General features: G+C 38.2%; 2 pseudogenes; both read left to right on the top strand.

The window, feature by feature from the left end:
• Positions 1-9,524: 9,524 nt before the first annotated feature.
• Positions 9,525-10,852, top strand: LOC148935643 (uncharacterized; annotated as a pseudogene).
• Positions 10,853-12,401: 1,549 nt separating this feature from the next.
• Positions 12,402-14,703, top strand: part of LOC148935642 (uncharacterized) — an 8,130-nt pseudogene continuing 5,828 nt past the window's right edge.

Genomic DNA, 14,703 nt, shown 5'->3' with positions numbered 1-14,703 from the left:
CTGGCTGTAATTTTAAGTTTGCTTCGCGTAATCTGTCTATTAAATTATTATACTTCCTTTCATGTTCCTCTAGTGAGGAGGCATATATAACGATATCATCCATATAGACGAATAATTCTTTCCCCTGTAATCCGATTAGCACTAGATCCATTAGACGTTGGAAAGTGGCAGGTGCGTTTTTTAGACCGAAGGGCATTCTATCGAATTCATAATGCCCGAAAGGAGTAGTAAAAGCTGTTTTATGGCTATCTGAAGGATCCATCTTGATCTGGTGAAATCCAGAGGCTAAATCGCAAACTGAGAAATATTGCGCTCCTCCCAATTGATCAATGATATCTACAATATTCGGTAAAGGGTAAGCATCTCCAATGATCTTATCGTTCAATGCTCGAAAATCCAAAACCATTCTCCAGTGTTTGTTTCCCTTTGAATCTTCCTTTTTGGGCACTATCCATATAGGAGTGTTATACGAAGATTGAGATGGTTTTACTACTCCAACTTCTAACAATTCTCCTACCTGCCTGTTTATCTCCTCTTTATGAACTTGTGGAAATCGGTACTGTCGTGTATTTATTGGCAGATTATCTATGGTTGGTATCTGGTGTTGCAATACATGAGTAGCAATTAATTTTTCGCCAGGTATGTGGAATCTGTCCTGACTGATTTTTATAAGTTTTATTACCTTTTCCTTTTCTTGTTCGTTTAAGTGCTCCAACCGCAAGGATTCTATAATTTTAGTAAGCCGATTCCTTGCGTCCTCCTTTGATATTACTAAGCATTCGTGGGGATTATCGGTTAAGGTAACGAGTGATAATCCTTGTGTGAATTTGTCTTTATGTTTCGATTTATGCTTGTGTATACATTTATCAAATATTTCTTGAGACTGATTTTGTTTTGATGAAAAAATTCTAGAAGACGGTTTTTTATCTTTCATTTTGCAGTTATTAATTAAGTTTGTCCTTCCTATGAGCTCCTTGATAGTATTTTGAGAGGTTTCTGTTCCTTTTTTATTTCTTTCCTTCGAGAGCATCCCAATTTTTCGAAATTTAATATTTTTTAGTTGAAGTGAGAAATTCTTATTTTTAATTTCTCTTGGATAGAGTTGTGTCGAGTTACGCAGTGAGGTTTGGTAACTTCCCTCCTCGCAACCGACGGAGCTGGGAATTGCTAGAGAAGTGCGGAAGTTTTCCTCTGCAATTCCAGGATTCTCAGGAGAGGTTTGGAAATTTCCCCCTCCAGGGATCTTGGGATGAATTGATATTGAAGCAGAGGTTTGGTAACTTCCCTCTGCAATTTCAGGATTCTCAGGAGAGGTTTGGAAATTTCCCCCTCCAGGGATCCTGGGATGAATTGACATTTGAGCAGAGGTTTGGTAATTTCCCTCTGCAATTTCAGGATTCTCAGGAGAGGTTTGGAAATTTCCCCCTCCAGGGATCCTGGGATGAATTGATATTTGAGCAGAGGTTTGGTAACTTCCCTCTGCAATTTCAGGATTCTCAGGAGAGGTTTGGAAATTTCCCTCTCCAAAGATCTTGGGGTTGAAGCCCTCACTTTTATCTTTATTTTCTGATTTCTCATGGGTTTGATTTTTATTTTCAGAGTTCATAGGATTCTTATTTCTCTCTTGGTTTGTATCTGTAGTTCCGTCTTCAAATAAGTAAACGTGTTCGTTCTCGTTCTTAAGACCGATAACTCTTTCGATATCATTTTCATAAAGAGTATTAACCTTGTCGTTGACAATTTCAGTACTGTTCAGAGATAATGAATACATTGGAAGTTTTGAAATATGCGCCTCGAGATTTTTTTCATGATCGTTGAGTATTTCGTCGAGAGTCTTAAGTCGCAATATTGGTACTTGTATTTCTGTTTCTTCGTCTAACGTGCTTATGATATTTATGTATGCCTTTCCAGCAATGTTTTCTACTATGGAATCTCTCGAATAAATTCCATGTGCTACTTTTAATTTAGGTATGTATCCGATCTTTACTTCGGGGTTACCTATTCTCACATAAAACAGTGACTCTGATCGTGGTGGTACGATGATGATTTCTGGAGAAGAGAATGGTATATTAATTCCAGATATGTTTAGATGTCCCTGAGCATAATCTATCGTTGAAGAGGTTTGTTTAAAGAAATCGTTACCGAGTATACCAGACTGTGAAATAGGGAAATCGTTAGTCACTATGTGAAATTTTACTAAAATTTTAAAGAGAGTTAGGGTAATTTCACCGAGAGTATAAACAGGGTATTCATTTATTCCATTTAATTTTAATATGCAAGAGTAATCAATAGCAATGTATTTAGGTACAAAATCCTTTTTGATTATATTCGGTCCAGAACCAGTATCTAACATAAAAGTTAAAGGAGAGTTTATTTTATCTAAGGTTATCTGGACAGTAGGCACGCGACTATGTTTGTCGAGGTTTACTGTCACGGGTTGAGCGTTCGGTGTGTTTTTTATCGAGGTGTCGAAGATGTCGATGGGTGTGAAACCTGCTCGGCCCCCCGTTGCACACCCGACTTCGGTGGACCATTGGAGTTTTCCGAATTGTTTGTTTTTCTACGATTATTATTTAAAATTCGTAAGTCGCAGTTTTCTAAAAGATGTCCTTGTGCTTTGCAGTAGCGACAATACGGAGAGCTACCCGAATTTGGGTTTAACTTAGATCGACAATCTTTAGCGGTATGACCGAAGTTGTTGCAATTTTGACAAGAGATTTTTGATTTATTTTCCGCTGTTTGCTGGTCATTTTGTTTTTTCCAGCAATTATTGGCCGAATGCCCGGGTTTGTCGCACCACTGACAGATTAGGAAAGCTTTATTTTGATTGCTGTTATTATTCGTACGACAAGTCTTAGCATTATGCCCCGATTTCGAGCATAACTGACAGGTGATAGTATTTTCACGTATTATGTTAACGGTTCGTCGTGTTTGTGAGTCGCGAAGTCGACACGTATTAGCGTCGTGTCCGCGTTTCTTGCAAATCTGGCAGATAAGTATCTCGTTTCCCAAATTCTCAGCTCTACTATGATTTTGATAAGAATTTTGATTAAACTTCTTACAATTATTAGCTGAATGGCCACTTTTATAACAGATTTGACAGGTTTCTCGCGGTACAGTGATATCAATCGGTTTTGAGGTGGTACATGATCCGCGGCGCAAGTCTGAAATTGCGCGTAATTCTCTTTCTATTTGTAATGCATCGGCCACAGTTCCCTTGACATCGAGATTTCTGGCTACTCTTTGTTCGATTTCCGGATTCAGACCTCTAATAAAGCATTTACACATATCCTTTTCTAATGAGTCCATGATACTACGTTCTGGGAGAGAATTCCCGGAGTTTCGATTGGCTTCTAGTATTTGCTTCCCTAAAATCTTTACTCGATTTGCGTAAGTTACAACGTCTTCATTACCCTTTTGATAAATAGAGCCTAGTTCACCTTGTAATTGATATACGTTTTTGGAATGACCATAAATTTGTTTTAAAAAATTTGTAAGTTGAGCAACATTGTCGAAGTCCTGACCTGCGACGGTACGACGGGCTTCTCCAACTATTCGCGTTCTTATAACTTTAGTGAATTGTGATTCGGCTTCATCTGGTAACATGGATTTAGCCTCTTCGCAACCCTCGATAAAATAACTTAGGGGGATATTCTGGCCGTCAAAGAAAGGGACGGCCTCAATAGCATATTTTAATGTGGCGAAAGGATTAATTTGCGCCATACTTAATCTACTTAAATCTTCCGTCTGGCTGTTGGTAGTATGGTCAAACTTGCCCGTTAATGCTAAATTTTCGGGGCGTAATGTATTAGATTCGGATGCTTCGCAATTGATTTCTAATTCTTTAACAATTGAGGTCTCTTCTAAAGGAAAGGCAATAGGTCTGGAAGCAGGTGTTTTTGTTGGAGTAGAAGTGTATATAGTTTCTGATTTAGTCTTTTTAGGGTTACCGCCACTCTCTAGACCAAGATTGTAGAGAACGTCTACTTTAGCCTTGTCGGCCTTAGATCTCGTAGTTATTCCCGTCTCCAAAGATCGCGCCTATCATCCCAGACGAGCCCCCAATTTTTCGCTATTTGCTACGTCCAATCCGAGGTAAATATATTTTTATAAAAAATTTTTTTTTTTTTTTTTTTTGGATGAGGCTTGGAAGGACGCTCCAAATACCTTCTCGCAGGTGGGCCGCGCTGAGGCGTCCCTACGAGTCGGACACACTGTGCAGAGCCACGAGTGCGAGTCAACGTCTTGAAAAAGACGCTATGACTTCGACTGCGTGACGTGCGTCCGTCGGTCCGTAATTTAGGCAAGAGAATTTAATCTCTTTTGCCAGGGACAGGACCATGCGCGAATCTTGGGATAACGAGGAATGAAAGAAGGAGCGAATAACTAAACAATAAATAATTTAAATTTTACATATAATTAATAATTTTAAAATGATACAAGGTTAGATACGTATTAGGATCGTATACAAGATCGTACATTAGCTACAAGATCGTATCATAAATTTTTTTTACGTTGGTATATATTCATTGACGATATATTTACAAAAATATAAAATAAGAAGGGTGTTACGACAGAAATTCGTGTGTTCCTAAAATTGCCGGATGTATTGTTTGGTTTAGTATTTTTAATTTGTTATTAATCTATTTTAAATTGTATGTTGTTGACTGTGTGTGTGGTTGTTCTGAGAGGAGGTCGGGTTTTCGCTAGTGAGGTCTAGGGGAGGAGGGGAAGGAGTCCGTAGTTCACAGAACTCGTCCAATGATTTCTGGGTGGGGAAATCTGGGTATGTCTGGATGTTATGGCGTTCTGGGAAGAGTACACTGAAATCTGGGGGTGATCCAGATTCAGCTGGTTTGATCGGGGAATAGGATGGAAGAGAAATGTGTAAATAATGGGGTCTCCTGTTGGAACAACTCGTGGTTTCTTGATGTATTAAAACCTCGGATGTCCCAGGCGAAGGATAGCTCCCCGTTTGGCGAGCTCGCTTGTTCCGACGGTAACGGAGCCTCTTCAGGGCTCGCCTCCGTCTTTGAGCGTCGGAGAGTGTGGATGATGCAGCTTTCACTAAAAGAAATGGATTTGGAATATGAAGGAAACGTCATTAGTCGCGAACCTTAAGGCTATCTCTGAAATATTTCAGGAAACCGAGAGATCCGAGAGGAGAGAAATTAAAAAGAAAAAAGAAAATTGTAAGAGAGGAGAGAAAAGGCAAAAGAATAGATTTCTCGAATTACTCGACAGCCATGAACCTGCTGAGTGCTCCGCAACGCATAGAGAGCCCGAGAGGTTCGACGGCTGAAGTCAACAGGGAAGAAGCAGATTTTTGCCAAACTATTCGGCAGCCATGAACCTGCTGAGTGCTCCGCAACGCATAGGGAGTCCGAGAGGTTCGACAGCTGAAGCAAAGAAAGAAAGAGAAAAGAAAAAGAAAAAGGGAGTAGACGTGTAAGGAGAACGGCAGAGGATAGAAAGGATGTAAGGGAGGAATGAGAAAGTATAAGGAGAAGAGACCCGAAAATTATTATTAGGGAATTTTTTTATGTGTAATTAAACTTACTTTTATTCTGTAGAGTTGAGATCTGCGAGATGAAGGCGGTAATAGTGTCGTCAGGAAACTTAATCACTTGTTCTTGTTGATTGTTTTCAACTGACACCGACTGAATTATTGACAACCTGAATTATCGACAAACTGATAAACTGAAATGTTCCGACCGTGTAAAAGAATGGGACGTAGCAGAGAGAGTGAGTTCCGTGCCTTTAAGGGCACTATATATATATATGATTTCGTTGAGGAAAACATTTGTACACGTATTGTTTTTCCGTGATTAGGATAATAGGGATTATCCGCTTAGCCAAATTCTTAGTAATCGACTCTCGGAAGAGCGTCGTTAGTTGCGTAGCCGTCGCGATCGTAACACAACATGTGTCATTCGTTTATCTGCTTAACTAAATTCTAATAACTGATATCCGAAAGAGAAGAGTCGCGCAGTCATCAAGATGTAACGTCGGTGTACTTCAGCGATTAAGATAATAGGGATTATCCGCTCAGCCGAATTCTAGAAACCGACCTCCGGAAGAGATCAGTTGTGTAACCGTCGCGATCTAACAGAGTAACAGAACATGCGTCACTCGTTTATCCGCTTAATTAAATTCTAATAACAGATACCCGAAAGAGAAGAATCGTGCAGTCGTCACGACGTAACATAAATAAACGTCAAATAATACTTATTTTAATAATTATTTTCATATTATTTTCACATTTTTATTTATAATAACTTTTTATTATTATTGAATATAATCTTCCTTATTTTTTAATACAGTTTCGCGAATTCATTACTTTATTAAATAATTTTTAATATCGGCTGCTTGAGATAGCTGTAAGACATTCAATTTTTTCGTTCAAACGTAATGATAGTTATAATTTTACACATAACTTTTTTATAAATATTAGGTGTACAAAAAAGTTTTGAGCTTTTTTTTGTAAAATTCAATCTTTATTCAAAAACAAACAAAAAAATATTAATCAGCGAAATATTTCCCGTTTGCATCAACGACCTTTTGCCATCTTTCGGATAGCTTGCGAATTCCTTGACGATAGAAGCTCACAGACTTCGAAACGATAAAGTCATCAATGCATTTTCGTATCTCTTCAAATCTTACGAAATGTGTATCAGCCAAATGATGCTGTAGCGATCGGAATAGGTAGTAATCGGAAGGCGCCATGTCTGGGCTATACGTCGCGTGCGGGAGAAGTTCCCAGCCTAACGCAAAGATATGGTCCTGAGTCGCTTTCGCAACATGTGATCGAGCATTGAAGCAAGATCATGAAGCAAGATCACTTTACGACGTCCTTTGCCAGTAAATGGCCTCTTTTCTTCTAATGCATCACTCAAATTGGTCAATTGTTGTTGGTAGCGGTCTGCCGTGATTGTTTCACCCGTTGTAACAACTCGTAATACAACACACCTTTCCAATCCCACCAGATACAGAGCAAAACCTTCTTGGCGTGGATATTGGGCTTTGGCGTCGATGTCGAAGGTTGACCAGGGTCAACCCATGATTTTCTACGTTTAGGATTATCATAAAGAATTCACTTTTCATTTTCGCCTGTAATGATTTTGTGCAGAAAATCTTTTTTCCAGAACTTTGAAAGCAAAGTGAGTGCACGCCGACGATTTTTGTTGTCTTCGGACAATTCATGCGGAACCCATCTTCCTTCCTTCTGAATCTTTCCCATCGTATGTAAACGTATGGAAATGGTTTGCTGCGTAACGCCAAGCTGTTCTGCAAGCTCCTTTTCAGTTTGCGCAGAGTTTATATCCAGCACTGCTTGCAATTCGTCCGTTTCAATCTTTTGAGGGCGTCCAGCACGCGGTTCATCTTCAAGACTAAAATCTCCTTGGCGAAATTTTTGATATCATTTTTTACATGTAGTATGACTTACAGCGTTCTCTCCATATGCAGCAAATTATTGCAGTGGCTTCAGCAGCATTTTTCTTCAGATGAAACGCGAAGTGGATGGAAAATCGAATATGTTCTTTTGTTATTGCCATCGTGAACACTACTGATTTTTGAAGTTATGTGCATCAAACGCCAAACCATATGGCATTTTAGAAGGCCAAATGTCAACGCTTTAAAACCGCAAAAGGGCGGGAAGATATATAAAATTTAAATTGTTATTTCGGTTGTATGAAACCTAAAGCTCAGAACTTTTTTGTACACCTAATATATACACTATATACACTATATACACAGTTATTCATGCAAAATCGTTTAACAAAATATTTATCCTTATGAAAGACAAAATCAAATGTATAATCTTCAGAAAGACAGTGTAATGCTTGCAACCTAGCGTTATCAAGCTTTATTTTCTTGTTTTCTTCTCGTAAAGTTATTTGATCTGTTAATATTTCTTTAGGATGTTTTATATAATTACTTTGAGATTGAATTGTTCATGTCTGAAGTCAACTTAAAAAAAAAGGAAACAATATAAGTCATTGTTATTAATTATATACACATTATTCATATGTGCTGCATAATATTTTACAAATATTTTTAAGAACAGGGTACATTGAATTTTTAAAAATCTATTTACTAAACACTTTGAAATAATTTTTTATCATATTTAATGATAAAAACTATGAAATTTTACATATTTTAAGTCACGTTATAAATAACAATAATCAGTCAATGAAATATACAAAAAAGTTATTATTTTTGTTAAATCGATACTAGAAGCTCATATAGAATTTTAAAAATCTTCCATCGACAAAAATTTCTCATCATCAGAAAACCCAAATATTTTTTTTAACAGGTGTTTAATGATTTATGTTTAGATAGATAATAAAATAATATATTTAATAAAAGATAATAAAATATAATAAATAAAATAATATATAAGATAATATAAATATATAAGATAATATAAATATATAAGATAATATAAATATATAAGATATATAATATATAATATAATATAAATATATAAGATAAGATAATAAAATAATATATTTAATAAAAAAATTATTGTAATATTTTTACGTTTTAAAATATTATAGGTTATATAAAATAAAATTCTTACTTATTCAAAAAACTTTGATATTAATATTTTTAATGTATTGAAAAAAAATCCGATTTTTTGCCAGAATTGATGATATATTTTTTATGTTTCCTGTTCTTAAATATTTGATGATGTACTACATGAATGTAAATAACATTTTAATTTAAAATTTTCTAATTACAATTCAATCATCAATGAATATAAAAAATAATATTAATGAAGAAATTACTTTGAATATTTCACGGTCACGTTCTCTTCGTTCCCTTCGTTCCATAATTTCTAGATGTAATTTATGAGAGGTCATTTTTTTTAAGTTATGATGCGCTTGTTTTTTCTGAAATATAAAAAATACATGAGTTTAATTAAAAAAATTGAGATGAGAAATGTAGAAGAATGAGAGCGAAATATCTAAATAAAAATATTTTTTTGGAAGCAGGTTGTTTACATTTTGAATTAATATCACTGTCACTATTACAAAAGGACTTTCTTTTAGCATTATTGCGTTTTTTTTTATGTAAATTAATGAACCGTTTTTTGATACAATTGACTTCTTTTAGACGCATATCAATTCATCCTGAAAATATAGACAATATATGTTTTTCAAATATTTTTTTCTATCTCCGTCATCATTAAACAGCGCAGGATAATTATATATATATATATATATATATATATATATATATATATATATATATTTAATATATATTAATTATATATATTGTTGCGGCCGTGCGGTATTCCGTTCGGCGCTGCTAAAAGATAATCAATATCAATCGATAAGAGTTTGAATAGAGGATTGGCCCTTGGCAACGCGTCGTTCTCCGACTGTTTTACAGATTTCATGACCAGATTCCGCGGTGGCCGGACGCGTTTCTGTACCGTTGGTTTAATAAAGAGCGAGTCTTTCCTAAAATAGTGTTCTTCCTTTCCGAGAGCGCTCCGCCGAGTATCGCGACGGGAAGTAACGCCGCGAACGCGACAATTTTGGGGGCTCGTCCGGGATCGAATTTTTCGATTCGTGTGTGTGTGTGTGTGTGTGTGTGTGTGTGTGTGTGTGTGTGTGTGTGTGTGTATGAGAGATAATGGCGGAGCGACAAACAGAAGAGACGGGGACTGGACAGGAAGAGGCGAAAAGTCGGAGAGTGATCTCTGCGAGAAAAAGGGCCTGTACTCGAGCGGAAGGGCCGGAGGCGTCTCCGAACTTGAAGAGATTCTTCGCTTAACGCTGGAGGAGCTTCGCTCTTTGAGGGAGGAGCGCGCTCGTCGAGAGACGGAAACATTTTCAATGCCCGGTCCGCAGGAAGAGATTTCGCAACGTCCGATATCAGGCCAGTCATTTCCTTTTTCAAATTTTAATTCCGACTTGAAACTTAAGCCCGATATTTACGACGGTAGTGTTCCGTTGCGCGAATATCTTACGCAATTTAATTTAATTGCGCGGGCGAATAATTTGGGAAATGCGGAGAAGGCTGTCGTATTAGCGTCATGTCTCCGAGGAAAAGCGCGTGAGATTTTGGAAGGGGGCACGGATTTTGAGAACTCTCAATTTGAAAATTTGGTCGCGCGTTTAGAGCTACGTTTTGGAGAAAATTTATCCTCGCAAAATTATTATTATCAATTTACGAATCGAAAATAGAAATTCGGAGAAGATTTAGCTGCATTAGGCTCGGATATCGAGCGTTTATCTCGATTAGCTTATCCTGAATGTTCTCCTGGAGTTCGTGACAAAATTGCTTGTTCTCAATTTGTAGTTGCATTGTCTGATGTGAATGTTAAATAGATATTGCAGCTAGAAGGGTTAACGTCTTTGAGGGCTGCGGTAGAAAGAGCTTTGGCTATTAAAATTATTAGGGAGAATTGTTTAAAAGAGCGGAGAAATTTTAATTTTAAGGAGGTTAAAGGTTGCTCGAATTATAAGAGTAATCCTGATTTAAACGGGTTCAAAGTAGAATCTCGTGGAACGAGGGGATTAAATTTTAAGAAAAAGAAGAATTTTAAAATTCAAGAGAAAAAGGAATGTTGGCAGTGCGGAAAACAAGGGCACTTCCGTTCCGAGTGTCCATCACTTTCTGTTTCACAGCAGGGAAAATAGGTTTTGTCGAACTTTCAGGGGCGGGTTCGACAAATGGAAGAAATGCCCCAGGTATTTGTAGGCGTTTTGAGAGAGGGTGTGAAAAATCAGGAAATTTTGTTTTCCAAGGCTCTCTTAATGGGAAAGATTGTTTTTTTAAATTGGATACGGGCTTCGATGTGACCTTGGTGAGTAATAAATTTATAGGGAGAAAAGGGAAGCGTTTTTCAGCTAAGGAAGAAAATTTGAGATATCCTACGGGGGAAAGAGTCCGATCAGTTTTAAAATATTTGCTAAGATAAAGTTAGGCAGATTTAATTTAAAGTTACCGATTTTCGTTGCTGATATTGGAGAGGATTGTATTTTGGACGCGGATTTCTTTTCACGAATAGGGATGCAAACTGTTATAGAATCTTTTCTCCGTGGAGGTCATAGGGAAGATTTTTGTCGTTGGATTAAGCAAGAGGACAAAGCTATGCTCGCGGAGTTGGAAGAATTCTTTAATAATAATTCCCGAGAGTTGGAGAAAGATCAGAGAATAGTTTTCGCTATATTGTTGCGAGAATTTCGTGACGTGTTTTCGGAGCAAGCTGTTGCAGGAAAGTGTGAAGTTCTTCAACATAAAATTGAATTAATGGATTCTTGTCCTATCAAACAGGCTCCTAGGAGAATTCCAATTCATATGCGTTCAGAAGTTGAAAAAATTATGGAGGACATGAAAGAACAAGGGATAATTGAAGAATCTTCAAGCCCTTGGGTTTCTCCAGCAGTTTTGGTAAAGAAGAAAGATGGATCTCTTAGACTTTGCATTGATTTTCGGAAATTGAATGCGGTTACGAAAAAAGATTCTTATCCGCTACCAAGGGTTGACGATCTTCTTGATCAGTTATCGGGAAATGCCTGGTTTTCTACTCTGGATTTGAAAAGTGGTTATTGGCAACTGAAAATTCGTCCTGAAGATAGGGAAAAGACTGCTTTTTCTGTGGGGAATGGACTTTGGCAATTTGTTGCAATGCCTTTTGGTCTGTGTAATGCCCCGGCTACCTTTGAACGTCTTATGGAACGGGTGCTTCGGGGTTTACTTTCGAAAATTTGCCTGGTTTATTTAGATGATGTGATAGTATTTGGCAAAACCTTTGAGAAAATGAAAGAGAATTTAAGAGAGGTTCTTCTGAGATTTCGTGCTGCGAAACTTAGTGTTAACCCAAAGAAATGTGATTTATTTAGGAGACAAGTAAAATATTTGGGTCATGTTATTTCTTCTGCCGGGATCGCTACGAATCCTGAGAAAACTGAAGCGGTCACTGAGTGGCCAGTTCCTCAAAATAAGAAACAAGTCCGAAGTTTTCTTGGATTTTGCTCTTATTATCGGAAGTTTGTTAAGGGATTTTCTTCAATTGCGAAGCCTCTGTTTAAGTTAACTGAGAATTTGACTAAATTTGAATGGACTGAGCAATGTCAAGAAGCATTTTTGAGGTTAAAACAGGCATTAACGTCTGCACCTCTTCTTTCCTTTCCGAAGGGGGAAGAAAAGATGATTTTGGATACGGATGCTTCAGGTTTTGGAATAGGGGCGGTACTTTCACAAGTTCAGGACGGCTATGAGAGGGTCATTGCTTATTATTATAGTCGGGTTTTGAACAAACCTGAGCGGAATTATTGCACAACAAGAAGAGAGTTATTAGCTTTGGTAGATTCGATGAAACATTTTCATCATTATTTGTACGGAAAGAGTTTCTCTATTCGAACTGATCATGCTTCTTTGAGATGGTTGATGTCCTTCAAAGACTTGGACAATTGGCTCGCTGGATGGAAAGGTTACAACAATACGATTTTGATGTTGCTCATCGAAAGGGGATTATATACGGTAATGCCGATGGTCTTTCGAGACGCCCTTGTGTCTCGAAAGACCATCGGCATTACCGTATAAAAAGAAGAAAAATGTAGATTCTGTTCTAAAGTGGAAGTTCAGAGAGGGCTTTTTGAGGATAAAGTAGTTGCTCGTATTGTTTTGCGTGAGGATTCTTCTGAGGATTGGCGAAGGGCTCAAATAGAGGATCAGGAACTGGCAATGTTTTTACTTGCCAAAGAAAATGATTTGCGACCTTCTTGGGAGGAAGTTTCTTTGAAAGGATTGTCAGTCAAGATCTATTGGCATCAATGGCATGCCTTGGAAGTCCAAAATGGGATTTTGCATAAGAGATGGGAGACTCCTAATTTGAAAAACAGTTTTCTTCAGTTGATGGTCCCGCGAAGCAAAGTGAAGCAGATTTTAGAAGAAGCTCATGATACTCCTTCTGGAGGGCATTTCGGGATCAATAAAACGCTGGAAAAGATCTGGAAACGTTTTTATTGGGCAACCTGTAAGAAGGATGTTGAGGAATGGTGCAGAACCTGTAAGATTTGTATTGCGAAGAGGGGAGCTGCAGATAAGGGGAAATCTCCTTTGCAAATCTTTAATTCGGGAGCTCCTTTTGAGAGGATTCAGATGGATATTTTAGGCCCGTTACCTGTTTCTTCTTCAGGCAACAAGTATCTCCTAGTTGTTGTTGATTGTTTTACTAAATGGGTAGAGGCTTTTCCTTTGAAAAATATGAGAGCTACTACGGTAGCAGAAATTTTTGTTAATCAGGTTGTTTCTAGATATGGGGTCCCGTTGGAACTTCATACTGATCAGGGAAGGAATTTTGAATCACAGCTCTTTCAAGAATTGATGAGAATTTTGGGAATTAGGAAAACAAGGACGACCGCTCTTCATCCTCAGTCTGATGGTCAAGTTGAAAGACAACATCAGACGATTTTACAGTATTTGTCAAAGTTTATTGAAGAGAATCAAAAGGCTTAGGATCGTTGGATTCCCATGTTTCTTCTTGCCTATAGGACCTCTAAACATGAGGCTACAGGCGTAACTCCTTCAGAATTATTTTGCGGAAGAGATCTTACCTTGCCGATGGATTTGCTAAGAGGTACTCCTCCCAGTTATGGTTTTTCCGAGTCAGCGGAGGAGTATGTTCGAAATTTGCGGCAGAAGCTGGATGAAATTCATCAGAGAGTAAGAGAGAGATTAGAATCAAGGTCTTTGAAGATTAAGTGCCGCTATGATCGAAAGGCTAGGCATCCCGTTTTTGAGGAAGGACAGAAGGTTTGGTTATTTAATCCTCATCGTAAGAAGGGTAGGTCTCCCAAACTACAGAACGATTGGGAGGGGCCTTTTGAGATAATTAAGAAAATTAGTGATGTAGTTTTCTGTATTTCTCGTTCAGGTGGTCGGAAAAGCAAGGTTGTGCATGCCGACAGGTTAGCTCCGTTTAGAGAAAGGGAAGAATTTTAAGTAGAGATTTTCGAGGCCCGGTTTTCCAATTTCGACATTACTTTTATTTCTTGTTAATTGTTTTGAGTTACTGTGTTCTGTTTTATTTTTTTTTAAGCTTCCTTCCGTCGTGAGAAGCGTCGTGGGGAGATCCTCGAGCCTGAGCACCAAGCAAGATCTTCAAGCTCGTGCTTCAAACTGAAAAGAAGTCTGCCTCGCCCCCGGTTTTCCGAGTCGTGGTTTTTCCGGGGGACAATGGGCGAATGCCGAGGCAGGGGCTTAGTGTGTCTTTTAGAAAGACGTAAGGGTCCACGACGATTACCCCTACTTTGCCCGAAAAATAGAAGAGAGAAGTGCGCAAAGCTCAAGACGAAGAGTTAAGAGTGAAACGCGCGAGAATTTCAAGAACAAGATTCTTCTGAAGAGTAGAGAAGACTGGGATTGGAAATAGCGGCGCCCGGTAACCTGAGGCAGCAGCCCAGGGTAGGGCAGGAAGTCGCCAGGAGCCCAGAAGTCTTTTCCTAAGAGGAAGTTCTTGAAAGAGGAAGAATTGTCGGGACGACAATTTTATGAAGAGGGGGGCAGTGTTGCGGTACCGCCTTGCGGTATTCCGTTCGGCGCTGCTAAAAGATAATCAATATCAATCGATAAGAGTTTGAATAGAGGATCGGCCCTTGGCAACGCGTCGTTCTCCGACTGTTTTACAGATTTCACGGCCAGATTCCGCGGTGGCCGGACGCGTTTCTGTACCGTTGGTTT

Source organism: Pogonomyrmex barbatus, unplaced genomic scaffold (genome assembly GCF_055798465.1).
Source record: "Pogonomyrmex barbatus isolate J1 unplaced genomic scaffold, ASM5579846v1 scaffold4, whole genome shotgun sequence".
In the NCBI taxonomy this organism is placed as follows: domain Eukaryota; kingdom Metazoa; phylum Arthropoda; class Insecta; order Hymenoptera; family Formicidae; genus Pogonomyrmex; species Pogonomyrmex barbatus.
This window is presented reverse-complemented; position numbering and strand designations above follow the sequence as displayed.